This window comes from Vulpes vulpes, chromosome 5, assembly GCF_048418805.1.
Source record: "Vulpes vulpes isolate BD-2025 chromosome 5, VulVul3, whole genome shotgun sequence".
Classification (NCBI taxonomy): Eukaryota; Metazoa; Chordata; class Mammalia; order Carnivora; family Canidae; genus Vulpes; species Vulpes vulpes.
In genome coordinates this window covers 69,066,421-69,084,454 of record NC_132784.1, presented here as the reverse complement: position 1 = coordinate 69,084,454, position 18,034 = coordinate 69,066,421, and the positions used below count along the sequence as shown (strand labels likewise).

Below are 18,034 nucleotides of genomic sequence, written 5' to 3'. Positions count from 1 at the left end.
GCCCCCTGCATGCCTCCCGCCTCCCTGGCCTAGGACATGGGGCCACTCTGTGCCCGGGCTCTTCCTTGGGGCTGCAGAGCTCCTACAGAACGCTGCACAGTGACGATTTCAATCTCCCTGGAAATGATGAGCGCTTCTAAAAATAGACGCCGATGGCAGAAGGCTAACATTTTTAAATAGTTCAATAATTTCCTTATTCTCTGTGGGGCATAGGGAGGATCACTCTAAAATGGATGCTTTTAAAATTTCCTGGAACCCGGTCAGTGCTTTTGTGTTTCCAACAATTTATGGGGGATGGCACTTCGTAGACCATACGATTCCCATTCGAAGTGTACGGTGCAGCTTCTTTTTAGTATATTCACAGGATTGTGCAGCCATCATCGCAATCAATTTTGGAACATTTTCGTGTCCACCCAAAACAAACCCCGTGCCTATTTGCTGCTGCTCCCCATTTGCATCCCCTGCCTCTCCCCAGTTCCCAAAACCATGAAGCTTTTGTCTCCATGGATTTGCCTGTTCTGAGTATCTCGTGTAAATGGAAGCTTGCAACACAGGGTCATTTCTTACTTGCTGCCTTTGCCGGGCATCATGCGTTCATGTGTGCTGTAGTGTGTGCCTGTGCTTCGTGCCTTATCACAGCTGAGCAGTATTGCCATGCGTGCCTGGACCACAATTTATTTATCCCTTCACCACGTGGTGGATAGTTGTGCTACTTCAAGGCATGAACACGGGTGTGCAAGTGTGGTTTCTGTCGGGTTGAGGCTTAGCCAGGGAGTGGAATTTCACGTCCTGGGTCACCTGGTAACTCTCTTTAACTGATTTTTTGTTTTGTTTTCCACGTGTACTTTTTTTTTAAGGATTTATTTATTCATGAGAGGCACAGAGAGAGAGAGATAGAGAGAGAGGCAGAGACAGGCAGAGGGAGAAGCAGGCTCCTCGCAGGGAGCCTGATGCGGGACTCGATCCTGGATCCTGGGATCATGCATTGAGCCGAAGGCAGACACTCAACCACTGAGCCACCCAGGCATCCCTCCACGTGTACTTTTAAAAATAATGAATCTTTTCCACTTTAAATAATTGCAATTGTGAGAAATAACGCCGAGATAATAAGTTCCCCGGGACCCCCTGTACCTTTTACCCAGTTTATCCTCAGTGGCAAAATCCTGCACAACTGCACTGCCTTCTTATGACTGGGGTGCTGTCAAGGATGCAGGGGAGGAGTTATAAGTATTTCCATTAGCACGAGGAGCATCCCTTGTGCCGGGCTTTCGAAGCTGCAGATCTCCCCACCTGGACCTCTGATCTGCTGTCCACCTCTGCCATTTTGTCATTGTGACACTTGTGCAAAGTAGAATCCCACAGCACACCTTTCGGGACTGGCTTTCCTCTCTGGGTGTAGCTGTACCGGTTGTTGTGGTCCATGGACCTCGTCTTGCTGAATGGTATTCCGTGGTATGTATGCATCAGTGTGTTTAACTGCTTGGCCCTTGAGGGACACCTGGTTTGTTGGTAGTTTTTGGCTGTTGTGAATAAAGCCACTGCAGATGTTAGTGTATATAGGTTTTTGTGTGAATATAAACCTTTATTTCTTTAGGATAAATGCCCTGCGTGCAAACGCTGGGCTGTACGATTGTTGCACAGTTAGATTTTTAAGAAACCGCCACATTTCCCCCAAAAGCCTGTACTGTTTGACATCCCTGCCAGCAACATGTGAGCAATCTGGTTTCTTCGTTCTCACACCAGCGTTTGGTGTTATTTTAGCCATTTTCCTAGGTGTGTAGTGAGCCTCGCTGCCTTGACGTGCATTCCGTTAGTGGTGACGATGTTGAGTTATCTTTCCCTGTGCCAATCTGCCGTCTGGCTGTGTCCCTCATGAAGTGTCTCTTCACGTCTTCTGTTCATGTTTTAACTGAATTGGTTGGCACTTTACCGTTAAGTTTTGGGAGTTTTTTCCATGAGAGCCTCTAGTCCTTTGTTAGCTGTGTGGTTTGCAAGCATGTCTCCCCATCTCTGATTTCTATTTTCATCCTTGTAATGGGTCTTTCACAGATAGAGGCTTGTCCAGTTTATCTGTTTTCCTCTGTGTGGCTTGAATACCTGATATTCAGTCTGAGAACTCGTCGCCTCATCCTAGATCCAGAAGATTTTCCTCCTATGAGAAAATGTTGTTTTTCTGAAAATTTGATAGTTTCACATTTTATATTTACATTGCTGATCCATTTCGAATTATTTTTGTGTAACTAAGGTATGGTCATGATTTTGCTTATTGATGTCTAGTTACTTCACCACCATTTGTGCGAAGGCTGTCCTTCCTCCACTCAATTCTTTCTAGACCTTTGTCCAGAATGAGTTGGGCATGTCTGTGGGTCTGTTTCTGGGCTCTCCACTGAGTTCTGGTGATCTGCGTGGCCATCCTTCACCAGAACCACACAGCCTGATCACTGTCACTGCACAGTAAGTCTTGAAATTAGGCAAATGGACTCCTCTCACTTGATTCCTCTTCAGGTTTGTTTCAGTTATTCTAGTTCCTTTGCCTTTCCATATGTTTTAAAATAATACTGTCTCTATCTACAAAAACAAAACAAAACAAAAACAAAAAACAAACCCCAAACCAAAAAAACCCACCAGCTTGCTGAGCTTTTGTTTGGAATTGCATTCTACCTTGGGAAGAATGACATCTTGACTACGTTGAGTTATCCAATCCATGAATGTGGTATGTCTCTCCACTTCTTTAGATCTTCTCTGATTTCTTTCCTCAGTTTTGTGTAGGTTTCAGCACACAAGTCTTGTACGCGTTCTGTTAGATTTACACTTCAGTATTTCATTAGTTTCGAGCATTTATAGATGGTGTTGTATTTTAAATTTTGGTGTTCATGGCTAGCATATGGGAATGCAGTTGACATTTATATGTTGACTATATCTTGGGACTTCATTCAACTCACTTTTTATTTTTAGGAGGTTTTTCTTTGTAGATTCCCTGGAGTTTTCTACAGGGATGTCATCTACAAATGGGGGCAGTTTTATTTCTTTCTTCCCAATCTGCTTGCTTTTTATTTCCTTTTCTTGCCTTGTTGCATTTCATAGAAGGTCTACCACTAAGTTCAGTAAGAGTGATGAGAGCAAACGTCCTTGCTTTTGCAGACAGCACTTTATCAAGCTGAAGAAGTTCCCCTCCTCCTATTTTGGGGAGAGTTTGTTATAGATGGATGTTGAAATTTGTCATAGGCTTTTCTACATTGATTGATAGGATTGTGTGATTTTTCTTCTTTAGCCTGTTGATAGAGTGTATTATATAGATTGATTTTTTAAAAAGATTATTTGAGAGAGAGAGAGTGCACACATGCACATGAATGCATGAGTGGGGGGTGGGGCAGAGTGAGAGAATCCTCAAGCAGACTCTCTGCTGAGCATGGAACCCAACGGAGGGCTTGTTCTCAGGATCCTGAGATCATGACCTGAGCTGAAATTAAGAGTTGGACTGAGCTACCCAGGCATCCCATAGATGGGTTAAAAAAAAAAAAAAAATATATATATATATATATATATAACACCAGCCTTGCATTCCTGGAATAAACCCCAACTGGTCATGGAATATAATTCTTTTCATATATTGCTGATTGCTGTTTGATCAAATTTTAAGATTTTTTAAATAAAGATTTTATTTATTTATTCATGAGAGACAGAGAGAGAGAGGCAGAGGCATAGGCAGAGAGAGAAGCAGGCTCCATGCAGGAAGCCTGATGTGGGACTTGATCCTGGGACTCCAGGACCATGCTCTGGGCCGAAGGCAGGCACTAAACCACTGAGCCATCTAGGAATCCCCCAAATTTTAAGATTTTTATTTTGTTATTCGTAAGGGATATTAACCTATGGTTTTCTTTTGTATTCTCTTTATAGGAGTTCAGTATCAGGGTAGTACTTGTTCCATAAAATATATTGGAAAGTATTTTCTCCTATTCTGTTTTCTGCAAGAGAGTGTGTAGAATTTATATTAATTCTTCACAGAATTTACTAATGAAATCATTTGGAGATTTGTTTTTTTTTCCCCAAAACGGAGAGCTTCAAAATTAAGAATTCAATTTTCTTTATAGTTATAAGAGCTATTCAAATTACCTATTTCATTTTGGATGAGTTGAGATGGTTTGTATTTCTTTAAGAATTGGTTTATTTTGTCTGCATTGTCAAATTTATGTGTGTAGAGCTATTCATAGTACTCCTTTGCTATCTTTTTGATAATAAAGACTGCAGGGTCTGTAATGGTCTTCATTTCATTTTTGGTATTGGTAATTTGTGTCTGTTTTTTCCTTCTTCAGTTTGCTAGAGTTTTGTCAATTTTATTTATTTTATTTTTTAAAAATATTTTATACATTTATTCATGAGAGACAGACAGAGAGAGAGAGAGAGAGAGAGAGAGAGGCAGAGACACAGGCAGAGGGAGAAGCAGGCTCCATGCAGGGAGCCCAATGCAGGACTCGATCCTGGATCTCCAGGATCACACCCTGGGCTGAAGGCAGCGCTAAACCGCTGAGCCACTGGGCTGCCCGAGTTTTGTCAATTTTATTGATTTTTTTTTTTAAATAAAGAATCAGGTCATTGTTTCATTGTTTTTCTCTATTTTTCTGTTTTCGGTTTTATGTCTTCCCCAGTCTTATGATTATTATTTCCTTCCTTTTGCTTACTTGCTTTGGATTTATTTTCCTCTCCTTTTGCTCACTTCTTGAGATACGTCCTTAGAATTTGATTTGAGATTATTCCTTTATTTCTGATGTATGCATTTAGTGCAATAAATATTTGTCTTATCACTGCTTTAGCTGTGTGCCACAAAATTCGGTATGCTTTGCTTTTTTGTTTTCATTCAGTTTCATGTATTTACAAAATTTTCCTTTGAAACGTTAATGTATGGATTATTGAGAAGTATGCTTTTTTAGTTTTAAAATATTTAGAGATTTCTGTTACCTTTCAGTTATGGATTTCTAATTTGAATCTGTTGTGGTGAGAGAACACATTATGTATGATTTCACTTTTAAATGTGTTGAGGTTATTTTGTGGCCTAGGTTATGATCTGTATTGGTATATGTTGATGAGCACTTTGGAAAGAGTGTAAATTCTGCTGTTATTGAGTGGAACGTTCTATGGATATCACTTAGAATCTGTTGATTGATTGCTTCCACATCCTTGGTGGCTTTTCTGTCTAGTTAGTTGTTGTTGAAATGGGGGTATTGAAATTTACAACTGTAGTTGGGGATTTGTCTCTTTTTCCTTTCAGTTCTATGCATTTTTGCTTTACAATATTTTCCTCCTCTGTTGTTTGGTGCGTATGCATTTAAGGTTGCCATTATTCTTGTTGGATTGACCTTTTGTCACTATATAATGTTCCTCTTTGTGGTAAGTTTCTTTGTTCTGAAGTCTGCTTTATCTAGTGTCAATATAGTTATGCCTACCTTCCTGTGGTTAATGTTTGCATATCTTTTTTCATCCTGATTATGTTACTATTTGAAGTGAATTTTTGTAGACCTCATATAATTGAGTCTTTTAAAATCTTTTTAGTCCATTTGACCAATCCCTGTCTTTTAATTGGCATATTTTGACCATTTAGCTTTAATGCAATAATTGATATGTTAAGGCTTATGTCTACCATTTTGTTTTGTTTGTTTTCTCTGTTTTTCATATCTGTTATCTTTTTTCTGCCTTTTTGTGGGTTATTTGACTATTTTTAGAATTCCCCTTGGATTTATCTGTAATTGTTTTTGAGCTTTCTATAGCTTTCTAAGTGGTTGCTCTAGGCGTTATATTCTGTACACATAACTTTACCACCATCTACTGTGATACAAGCTTAAGTGAAACATATAAACCTTACTTTTATGTCCTTTTACCCATCCCCACTTAATAATATAACTGTCTTAAATATTGCATTGCAGTTTTTGCTTCAATTGTTAACCATTATTTAGGAAACTTGAGAAAAGGAAAACCTATCGTATTTTAGCTTACTGTGTTCTTTTTTTACTTCCCAGTGTTCCAAGGTTCCTTCTTTTATTGTTTCTGTTTAAAAAGCTTTCTTTAGGCATTCTTTTAGGATGGATTGCTGATGGCAAATTCTCTTGGTTTCCTTTCATCTGAGAAGGTCTTGATTTTCTGTTTATTCTTACAGGATGTTTTTACTGGATATAGAATTTTAGACTCATAATTCTTCTCTTTCATTACTCCAAATATATTGTGTGTAGCCTCCAGTTGTTTCCCCAATATACATAAGGTATCATTTTTTACTGTCTGCTTTTTTCTTTGTTATTAGGTTTCAGAAGTTTAATTATGATGTATCTTTGTGTGAATTTCCTTGGTTTATTCCATTTGGGGTTCGTTAAACTTTATGGAATCTGTAGGTTTATGTATCTTGCCAAATTTGGGATGTTTTCAGCTGTTAACTTTTTGAGTATTTTTTCAAGTCTGCCCCCCAGTCCCCCTTCGGGGATTCTGATGAGGTTATAGGTACACTGGTCCCTGAGGCTCTGTTTAGTTTTTAATATTTAGTCTGTTTTCTCTCTTGTGCAATTTAGGTAATTTCTATTGGTCCATCTTCCAAGTCATAGGTTATTTCCATCCCCTCCCTGCTGTTGAGTCCATCCATTGAGCTGCTTGGTTCCTACTGCATTTTTCATTTCTAACATTTTTACCTGGTTCTTTTTTTTTTTTTTAAGATTTTATTTATTTATTCACAAGAGACCACAGAGAGAGGCAGAGACATAGGCAGAGGTAGAAGCAGACTCCTTGTGGGGAGCCTGATGCGGGAGTTGATCCCAGGACCCTGGGATCACACCCTGAGCCAAAGGCAGATGCTCAACCACTGAGCTACCCAGGCACCCCTCTCCTTGGTTCTTATTTGTCTCTACTTCTTTGCTGAGATTTTGTTTGTTTGATGAAACTTTTTTCATCTGTTTCTAGTATATCCGTACTTTCTTATTAAAGCTTTCTTATCATAACTGCTTTAAACTTTTTGTCAGGTAACTCTAACATCTTAGTGTCAGCCGTTGGCTGTCCTTGTCCTGTCTGACTTTTCTATTTGAGGTCTCCCTGGTTCTTGGACCAATGAATGATTTTCAGTGGAAATGTGTACATTTTCACATGCTGTATGACTATGGGTCTTGAACCTCCATTTCAGTTAGTGTTCTCTGACGCCATTCTTGCAGCGGAGGAGGGGTGCTGCTCCATCACTGCCAAGTGGGTACAGAAGTCTAGTTCCCTAGTTGGCCTCTGTTGATATTCCAGTGAGGCTCCTGGTTATTGCTATAGCATTTGGGACTTCTGCTCCTTATGTGGTCCCCACCAATACCATTTCAGTTGGTGATGCAGAAAAGTCCTGACTCTCCATCAGCAATTTCCTGACCCCAGTGCAGTGGGGTAAGGGAGGGGTGCCTTGCTACTGCCAGGTGGGTGTGGAAACCCAGGCTCCCCTAGGTGCCTGTGCCAATACAGTGGAATGCAAGGAGGATTTATTACCCCCCTTCGGGGAAGAAGATCCCAGCTCCTTACTTTGGCTTATCTGACATCACCCCCATGGGGGTTTGGGGTGCCTATTACAGCTACACAGTCTGGAAGTCTCGGCTCCCTGCTCAGCCTTTGCTGCTGTCAGTCTGAGTGGGTGCCAGTTTATCTGTGGTGTCTGTTCAGTGGTTATCGTCTAAACACATTGTCTCATTAGGCTGCCACTTTCCTGGTCCCTTGGCTAAAGAACAGTCGTTCATGGTTGCCTTTTGTGTGCTTCTACTGGTGTGTATGGGTTTCTGGCTCTTCAGCTAGCTCCATGTCTGGGATAAATAAGGCAAAACCCAACCCAGAGGGCTGACCACCGTGCCTTTTGTTGGGTCCCCCAGTCCCTTGCCCATCTTCCTCCTTCTCTCCCCCTTCAGAGTCTTATGTTTGTTTTCTGTACAGCATCCTGGTGTTTTAATTACACTTTGTGGGAAGCATAGGGAAAAGTACACCTATACCATCTTTCTGGAAGCCTAAGTGGAGTGCCTGGTTTTTAGCTTAGAGATATCAGGAACCACTTGGGGTTTTAACATTCTGCCTCATGACAGCTTCTGTTTGACCATATCCTGTCTTCTTGTTTTTCCCAGCTGTGGAAGGCCCTCCAGTGTCCGTGCCTTGGCCCACTGGAGCACGGACAGTTCCTGTTCTAAGAAGCTTTTCTACAGGGCCCAATCCACGAACGCCTCTGGTGAGTTAGCGCATTTTCTCCTTGTCTTTTCACCTGCAAGCCAGTCACCGCTGTCATGGGGTAGACTACCTCACCCCTTTTGCACCATGGCTGGAAGATGGTCAGTGTCTTGCAGCCCAGGCTCCTATTTTTGTGTTAGGATGGGTAGAGGATAAGTGGAGTTGTCCTCAATGCTGGGGATACAAAGCCTGCCCCCTGGTCACCAGCTGATGGGACTTTGAGGGGACCTAACAGGACCACAGCTTCAGATCCCCGGCTTTGCCTTTTCCTCTCTGCTGTTGAGCCCATTGCTGGGCCCAGCCAGTGTGGCTGAGTGTTGATGGTGAACGAGGGCAGTGCTATGAGTGTCTCTGCACCATGGACCGGGGGACCCCCTTTGTGCCTGGGGGCAGTGAACGATGGAGGGAATCCCATGATTTGTGTTTCTGCAGAGTCGAGACATGCCCTGCGCTCATTGTGTAGTCCACTGAGGAAGGTATGGGAGTCCAAACCCCTTTGGACAAGTTTCTCAAACTTCTCTTTTTTAATTGTCTGAGAAGACATTTTAGACATTTTTTTTCTATGAACCCCAGTGAAATGTTAATCCTACAAAATGCTGTATATCTGGTCTTCTACATCTATATCTTTCATTTAAAAACCCTAAGATCTCTTTGACCCTCTAGGCCCCCCGTGGGAAGGCATGTCCTGGGGATATAGATATGGCAGGCAAGAGCCCAGGGCCAGAGCCCTGCCCTGCTGGTCAGCACCAGCTTTGCGGGTGGGGGTGGGGGTGGACTCTCAGTCCTGCCTGGAATCCAGTCTGACCTTCTCATTCTCCTGTCCAGGCCTTCCACGCTATTCTCTGCATGCTCTGAGCTGCGTCACCCCTCTCCCCTGGGGGAAGATGGGCGTTCTCCTGACTGGGGTTACTGGGGGGCTCTGTGGAGGAACGGGCCAGCCCCAGCTGTCCTGGCTGAGTAGGCAGAACCAGGATTCCCCTCCCTCCCTCTCTCTCTCTCGCCGATGCCCGATGCTGTTCCCTTGTTGGGAACCACCTGGCTTTGAACCCTGGCCTGCAAACAGTAGCTGCTCATTCACTGTTCTTGCCTTGGGGAGCGTTGGCCTCAGGCCAGCTGAGCCGTGTTGGTTCATGACCAGGGTGAGCATCTTTGAGCTTCAGCTCAAGGCCTTCTTACTTCTGTGTTTCTTTGTGAGAAAAGGACACGTGGCCAGCTGATTGGAGCTCTGGCCCATCACCATTCGGGGTCTGTGATTGTGGGCTGCCCTGTTGGACATTTCTCTAGAAATCCTTTGTCAGGGCCGGACCTTGAGTCTGTTCTTAGGGAACTTCTGTTGGTTCCCTGATGGTGGGGAGCACTTGAAGTCAGAGTATCCGCCCCTGCGATGGTGGTCATTGCCACACAAGGGGAAAGAAGAAGAAGAGCTTGTCGGGGCCCCTCAGGAAGGCTAGGAGTGGATCTGCAGTGACGGTTGGCCATCTCTAGGATATGGGGGTGGCTGTTCACTGAGAGACTAGCCCAAAACGAGCATCCCAGGGCCTCTTGGCTGGAGGAAGGATGGATGGAGGCCCTTATGCCATGGACAGAGAGGGCTTGCCATCACTGGGACACCGCCCTTCTGCGGGTCAGGCTGTGCTGGGTCTCGGACTGGAGGCAGAGCAGGGACAGAATTATCAGTCAGGCTCCTTCCCTCCCACCCGGGACCCCCTCAGTTGCCCATCCTGCATCCTCCCATCCTGCAGTTCTGCCTCATTGGAAGCCACAAAGGGACCCTGCTCCTCAGTGGTCTTCTGATGGCCTGAGGGCACCTGACGCCCCCCATGCCTGGGCTGCTTGGGCTCAGCAGCATCTGCATGGAGACATTTTATCACCTCATAAACCTGCATGGATTCTGGGCTTCAGACTTTTGTCTGTGATCACCTCCTGCCGCCACGCAGAAAGAATGGGACATTACCCTTGAGTAGCAATTTACTTAGTAGCCAGGATGTCACGTAATTAGTGGCAGAGGGGTTCCACTTCAGAGTGACAATTAATTTACTTTCTATTGCGAATTCTCACAGCCAATTCAAGGCGTTAGTTTATGAATTCAAGGATTTGGTTTGCCTCAAGTGTTCTTTGTTATTGCCTCAAATTATCCTTCCTGCTTGTGGGTGTAATCAGACAACCCCTAGTGATTAATCAGATGGCAGAGAGAGGGTTTCTGATGCTCCAGGTGATCTGTCCTGGGTGGTGAAGCAAGACATCAGGCAAGAATTGCGAGCACGGGGCTCGGGCCAGAGCTCTGTTTTCTGCAGTGATGCTCAAGTGTTGGCTCCAAAACTGGGGGCCTGGGAGTGTGGTTCTGAGTCAGGACTCAGCAACCCCGGCTCACATGCCAAATCCTGCCCATTGTCTGCTTTTGTCAAAATGTTTTTTTTTTCTATGGTGGTAAATTACACATAATATAAAATTGACCGCTTAGCCCTGTTTAAATGCACAGCTCAGGGGCATTAAGTGGATTCACACTGTTGTGCAGCTGTCCCCATTATCTGTGTCCAGAACTTTCCATCTTTCCAAACAGAAACTGTCCCTATGAGACACGAGGCAGTGCCTCCCCCCACCCCTCTAGAGCCCCGGACCATCATCTCCCTGGATCTGGTGATTCTAGGGACGCTGTGTGAGTGGAACCCTGCAGTATTTGTCCTTTTGTGACTGGCTTATTTCACTCAGCCTCATGTTCGCAAGTCTGTCTGTGCCATGGCAGGTGTGAGCGTGTCCCTCCATGATCAGGCTGAGTGACTTTCCAGTGTGTGGATGGCCCACATCTTGTCTACCCACTCATCTGTCCGTGGACACATGGGTTGCTTTCTTTCACCTTCTGGCTGTTCACATAATGCTACTCAGGGAACTGGTGCACAAATATCTGTTCAGGTCCCTGCTTTGCACCCGGAAGTGGACTGTCCGGGTCACAGGGTACTCTGCTTCACTTCAGAGGATCTGCCAACCTGCTTTCCAGGGCAGCTGTACCCTTGTACTCCCTTGTATAGAAGCAATACACAAGGCTTCCAGTTTCTGCACATCCTCTCCAGCACATTGCTTGTCTTTTTACTAATAGTCATCCTAGCAGGTGTGAAGTGGTATGTCACTGTGGGTTATTTTATTTTATTTATTTTATTTTATTTTAATTTTATTTATTCATGAGAGACACAGAGAGAGAGGCAGAGACATAGGCAGAGGAAGAAGCAGGCTCCTCACAGGGAGCCTGATGTGGGACCCCATCCTTGACCCCAGGATCACGCCCTGAGCCAAAGGCAGATGCTCAACTGCTGAGCCACCCAGGCATCCCTCACTGTGGTTTGATTTGCGTTTCCCTGATGACTTGTGATGCTGGGCATCTGTTTCTGGGCTTATTCTCCATCTGTATATCTTTGGAGAAATAGCCATTCAAGTCCTTTGCCCATTTTTGAATTGGGTTGATTTTTGTTATTAAGTTATAGGAAGTCTTTATATATGATGGCTATTAATCCCTTGCTGGGTATGTGATTTGCAAATCTTTTCTCACAGTCTCCAGGTTGCCTTTTTAAATAAAGTTTTTGGGGTTTTTTTTTTTTTTTAGATTTTTAAAAAATGTATTTATTCATTAGAGACACACAGAGAGAGGCAGAAACATAGGTGGAGGGAGAAGCAGGCCCAATGTGGAACTTGATCCCAGGACCCTGGGATCACACCCTGAGCCAAAGGCAGACGCTCAACCACTGAGCCACCCGGGTGCTCCTATAAATGAAGTTTTATTGTCACACAGCCACATCCATTCCCTTGAATCCTGTCTCGGGCTGCTTTCACCTTCCAGCAGCATCCTTGATGTGACAGACCGTGTGGTCTGCAGAGGTGAAAATACATCCTCTCTGGCTCTTTACAGAAACGTTTGCCAGCCCTGCTCTAAATGATCTGAGCACATGAGTGCTGAGAACCTGCAGTGTGTCTCTGATGGCATCCTGTGACAAGCTCACTCTCCACAAATCCCAGGGGAGTGGGTGCCCAGCATGGTGGCATCTGGTGGCCTCCTGGTCTGAAGCCCACAGGGGCTTGGTTAAGTTACATGGCTTTCTTTCATCTGTGGAGTATTGACCCTAGACTGGGGGGCTCTGTCTTGCTGGGATGCTGGGCAGGGAGGCGTTTAGGCCCCATGTCCACTGGTGCTGAAAGAACCAGACTCATGATGCAGGGCTGGGTTGGTGGTAGGGCAGAGCTGGTTCAAGGTTTTCCTCCCTGTTAGCTGTTTGTCTTCTCTGTAACGTATCTCTGCTCACAGGGTCAATGGCTCTTCACATGACTCTTGGTCATCAAGCGGTCTTGGAGGTCAGGGAACTCAGGAGCAGTGGTGCCCTGTGCTGGGCAGAGCAGCGCTTCCTGAATAGGAGGCAGGTAAACATGCCAGACCCTGCGGCCACCCATTCATCTCTGGGCACTGTGGATTCAATCCAGAAAATTTAGGAAATAGCTTTATTGAGATATAATTCACCTACCATATGGTTCCCATTTTTAAAAAAGACTTTATTTATTTATTTATCAGAGAGCAAGAACACAAGCAGAGCAGCAGGCAGAGGGAGAGGGAGAAGCAGGCTCCCCACTGAGCAGGGAGCCCAATGTGGGGACTCGATCCCAGGACCCTGAAATCATGAACTGAGCCGAAGGCAGATGCTCAACCAGTGAGCCACCCAGGTGCCCCCAGTTCCCCTGTTCAAAGAGAATACCATTCAGTTCTTTTTAGCGTATTTGTGGAGTTCTGCAGTCGTCACCAAAATCAACTTTAAAATGCGTTCATCACCCTGACTCCCCCCACCCCCCTTCCTTCTGCAGCCCATTGGCAGTCACCCCCCTCCCCTGTCCCTAGCAGCCAGCAGTCTGGAGAGAAGGAGAGAATATCCCTTCCGGACATTTCACCTACGTGCAGTTGCACACTGCGTGGCCTTCTGTGTCTTCACAGTCGTCCACGTTGTAGCAGGTGTCATGGCTTTGTTTCTGTTTCTTGTTGATGGGTGGACCTCACGTTTCGCCTCTGCTCATCAGCTATTCTTGCTAAAAAGTCCATGATGCATCAGGCTGCTCATACAAGCCTCACATGGATGTATGTTTTCATTTCTTCCGAGGCCATACCTAGGAAAGCTTTGCCGCGTCATGAGGCAGCTCTGGGTTTAACCTTTCAAGAAGTCTCCAGACCGTTTTCCCAAGTGGGAAACCCTTTCACCTTCTAGGCACCATCATGAGAGGGCTCCTCTTTCTCCCCATCCCTGCCAGCGCCTGTTACTGGCTGCCTCTGGTGGGTCCCTGCTGGCCTGCTGGGAGCATGGTGGTGTCTCCCTGTGGTTTCGCAGCATGCATTTTGATCATAAGCCGCGTGTCCCCAGTGGCCTTGGCCTGGGTGGGGCAGTTTCCCTCCGGGTCTGTAAGCACCGGAGATGCCAAAACAGAAGATACAGAAAATGAAAAACATGTTGCCAGAAAGGGAAGATCACACCTGCTTAAGATGAGCAGAGGGCTCCCTAAGTGCCCCTGCTGGCCCTTTACCCCCATTGGTGGCCTGTCGTGGGGATGTCCCGATGGAAACTCTCCCATTTCAGAAACGCTGTTTGGGTCTGATGCCCCAGATGGCCCACATGATGATCAAGTACTCCGCGGCAAAGAGCCAGCGCTTTCCTTTGTTCGGGTAGTGTAGACATCTTGGCTTAACAGGCAGGTGGCCTCCCTCCTTGGTCCCTAGATCCTGCCCTGGGGATTAACCTGATGGACGACCGACGTGTATCTGCAAACCTAAGGATGTTCAACTTGTCACAATTTAAGAGAGTGAAAAATTGGAACAAACTATGATTTCCAGAAAAGAGGAATATGGGGACGAAGGGAATCTTGGTGTCGTAATGGAACAAAACTGAAACGTCATTAGAAATGAACAGTTGGGGCAGCCCGGGTGGCTCAGCAGTTTAGCACAGCATTTGGCCCAGGGCGTGATCCTGGAGACCCGGGATTGAGTCCCGAGTCGGGCTCCCTGTGTGGAGCCTGCTTCTCCCTCTGCCTGTGTCTCTGCCTCTCTCTTTCTCTCTCTCATGAATAAATAAAATCTTAAAAAAAATTTAAAAAAGAAATGAACAGTTGTGCAGACCACCTGGCAGCTCTGGCGGCAGGTGATGACCAGCAAGGACAGGTGATGACCAGCAAGCACTCGGAACAGAAGCTGTAGTGTGTGTGTGGGGGGGGGATCCACCCGAGCTAGCAGGAGGGAGCAGGGCCAGGCAGCCTTTGATGAGTGAGTGAGAGCAGGGGAGGCCCCTTCACTATTCCTCCTGCCCCCCTCCCCCTGCCCACAACCAGGCCTTCCTTGGCTGGCACTTGCAGGGGTCCCCAGAAGCCCTGGTGCTGGGTAGACCTAGAGGTTCGGTGCAGAGACCAGGGGGGCCTGTGTTCCTATCCACAGTGAGTGAGGGGAGCCCTAGGGCCACGTTTGGGACACCCCTCCACGGTAGAACTCTTAAGGGCCAGCTTTTCTCCTTTTCCTTCTGCTCCTATTATGAGTTTCCAGAGATTTGCAGCTGGGGGGCCCTTGGGCTTGGAGCGATGCCATGGGGGATGCTGACTGGGAGGCCAGCCTAGTGCCACTCCGGGGGGCGTTGGGGAGGAATTGGCTGTGCACCTGTGAGGTTGTGGGGCTGTGTGCACACATGGCAGCTCCATCTATAAGGCAGGGGCGATGCTGTGCCCGGGCTGCTGGCAGAGGGATCTCCGCCAGTCCCTCTGCATCTGAGCCCCAGAGAGCAGTAGGCCAGCTTGCCGTGGGCGGGGAGCCTGGCTCTGCTGGGGGCAGTGACGGGATGGATGTCTGCTGTGTCATCATGCACTTTGCAGAGTGAAGGAAAGCACGCCAGCTTGTCGCCTCTCCATCCCAGAGCCTCGGGGTCTGTATGTGGTCCTTAGATAAACGGGGAGGGGGGTGTGACTGTCCCCTCCCTAGATTCATGTCCCCTCTGGGCTTGTGTAAAGGAGGTGACCCTCAGTTACTGTGGTTCCCCCAGAGCCCAGGAACCACCAGAAGAAGCCAGAGGTGACTGTGTGGGGGGGTCGAAAGTGCCTCCCAGACCTCTCAGGTCCCAGCCCCAAGGACCTGGGCTATGACCTTATCCAGTGAAGTTTTTGCAGGTGTGATTAAGTTCAGGCTGTGTGAGATTACCCCGGATTGTCTCATTGGGCCCTTAATGAAAGCATCACAGGAGGGAGGCATAGAGAAGAGGAGGAGCCCTGTGGTGCAGGAGGCAGAGATGGAGGGACACCTGGCCCCCCAGGAGCTGCAGGAGATGAGATGGGAAGGGCCCTCCCCTAGAGCCTGTGGAGGGAGTGGGCTGAGGACACAGGGCCCAGCAGGTGCAAGCTGCTCCCCACACCGCGCACGGCCCAGGCACCACAGAGGGCAGTGAGCATCCCTGTCCTCTCAGCACCGCCTGCCCCGGATGTGCTGGCTCCTGTCTCCATGCCAGGGCCGGACCCTCCCCCCCAAATGCCCCAGAGCATTCCATGCATTCGAAGATTCCTTCCACAGACATGAGGCACACCAGCGCTGCCGCCTCTGGAGCAAGATGCTCCTCACCGCTCCCTCCTCCTGCCTTCTGTGTTCCTGCCATAGCTGCTCTCCCGTTGTCTGCCTCGGCTCAGCCACCCCGGCTCTGCACTCCTGGACCCTCACGTGTGAGCCCAGGCGGGGCACGTCGTAGCCCCCTCCCTGTCCTGACACGGTGATGGGTGGTTCTCACTACAGCAGGTGGCGAGGGGGCAGGAGGCGGCGGGACACTCATGAGGGTGTCCTCGGGTGTGTCCCACGTCCCCGATGGTTCCGTCCCCGACCCTGGGCTTCGCCCCTGCTCTGTCCACACCCCCGCCGTGTTCCCACGTCCCCTGATGTGGGGGATCTCCTGTCCCACCCCACGTTGTCTGTGAAGCACCGTGGCTGCCGTGCTCCCTGGGCCTGCGTGGGTCGCAGCTGCAGCCCAGGGCATTGAGGCCGTCATGGGAACAAGCCCACCATCCCCTGGCTTTCCCTCCGGGGCCTCCCCTCACCCCCTCCCGCTCATTCAGACTTGGTTACCAGTGAGGCCCGGGGAAGGAAAGAAACCTCTCCAGCCCTGTCGGGGTGGAGACCCGGGGACCCAGGGAGCAGGGGCTGGTGTCTCCATCAGGGAGGCTGCCTGCTTCCACAGTTGGCTGGGTCCTTCTGGAGATTGGGGAAGCCCCGTGAGGACTGAGTTTACGAGGTCTGGGGACAGGGCTGGCGTCCACCGTGCTCCTCGTGTGGCTCCCCCTGCTCATCCCAGCCGAGGACCCACTGCGTCGCCATCTCCCAACAGTACCGGCCTGTCCGTGCCCAGTCGGCGTGTCTGCGTGTTCTCCGCGGCCCCTGCAGACGGCCCCCAGGCCGCGCACCTGCTCCTCCCCAGGGACTGAGACGACGGGAGGAAGAACTAGATCAGTTTCTCCAGAAAGGCCTTCTTCGTCCCAGGAGATGGGCTGTGTCATTTCACTCTGACTGCAGACCTGACCTGAGGACCAAGAATTCTTGCAGATTCTAAGACTGTGCCCACAAGAAATCCATTTCAGGGTGCTTGGTGGGCTCAGTCAGTGAAGCATCTGCCTTCAGCTCAGGTCATGATCTCGGGGTCCTGGGATCAAGTCTGGCGTCAGGCTCCCTGCTCAGTGCGGAGTCTGCTTCTCCCTCTCTGTTTGCTCCTCCCCTTGCCCGTGTGCACATTCTCTCTCAAATAAATAAATAAATAAATAAATAAATAAATAAATAAATAAATAAATAAATAAAATCTTAAAAAAAATCTAGCTCAGTAGGGATCTGTCTTCTTAGCCTGCTTCCCACACGATCCTGCTATGGGCCATGCTGGTAGAACCCCACTTTAACCCTTACAGGTCATTAAGACCAACCACTGGGACAAGGGAGCATTTTTATAGTTACCTGTGGTACCTATCCCTGAGCTTCCTGGCAGCCAGGGTGAAAAGGGAAAGTTGAGATAACAGAAGTCAATTGTCTGCTATTACTTCATCCAGGGAGCAGACTTTCTTTGGCACTCCAGCCTAAGGAATGTTTTTCATGTGACATGGTGTTTTCAGTTGGGGTTTTGAAGAAAAACAAAAACAAAAACAAAACAAGATGGTTTTCAAGTATTGTCTGACCTCAGTGAAAGCTGAGGACATAAAGAAGCAGCTTTGAGGTGGACACGAGCGGTGATGGCTCAGGTGTGTTGACTCCTTAACATTTTGGAGGGATTCAGAACTGGGGGCAGAGGGACCTTTGGGCAAGCACAAAGCTTTCCTCAACAGTGGGTTGAAGAAGAGGGAGAATCGATTTGAGCACCTCCTGTGTGACTCCATTTCTGTGAAATGTCTCAGCTGGCAGGTGTCTGGGACAGGAGTGTCAGGGGTCCTGGAGAGGCCACCCGGCCTATGTTGTCTTGGAGCTTTTACTGCGAGCCAGGGGTAGGGAAGCTTCTAGGGCTGCAGTGACCCCGGGGAGCAGGGGAGGGGGTGGCCTGCCAGCAGACTCCCAGGGTCATATGACCCAGGCTCCCTGGGGCAGGGGAGGAAAGGGCAGCCGGCTGCCGTCTCTGCTGCCTGAGATGTGTCTGGGGCCGCAGAGAGCTTCTCTGGAGCTGGGAGGGTCCGGGTGTGCACATGGAATGTGGTTCCTCTGGAAGGAAGGGGGGCAGTAACTGGGTGCAGTTATGAACCTGGTCTCCTATGTGAGGCTGATTTCCTGAGCTCGGGGATGCAGCCTGCCGGTGAGGAGGAAGTCGGGTGA

At 48.0% G+C, this 18,034-nt stretch overlaps 1 protein-coding gene across 7 annotated transcripts in view; it reads left to right on the top strand.

The window, feature by feature from the left end:
- SHANK2 (SH3 and multiple ankyrin repeat domains 2) overlaps positions 1-18,034 on the top strand; it is a 510,304-nt gene that overhangs the window by 22,019 nt on the left and 470,251 nt on the right. For all 7 annotated transcript variants that reach the window (XM_072758681.1, XM_072758678.1, XM_072758674.1 and 4 more), the window contains exon 2: positions 8,112-8,212. The gene's annotated coding sequence lies outside the window, so the exon portion shown is untranslated. The remainder of the gene's footprint in view (positions 1-8,111; positions 8,213-18,034) is intronic.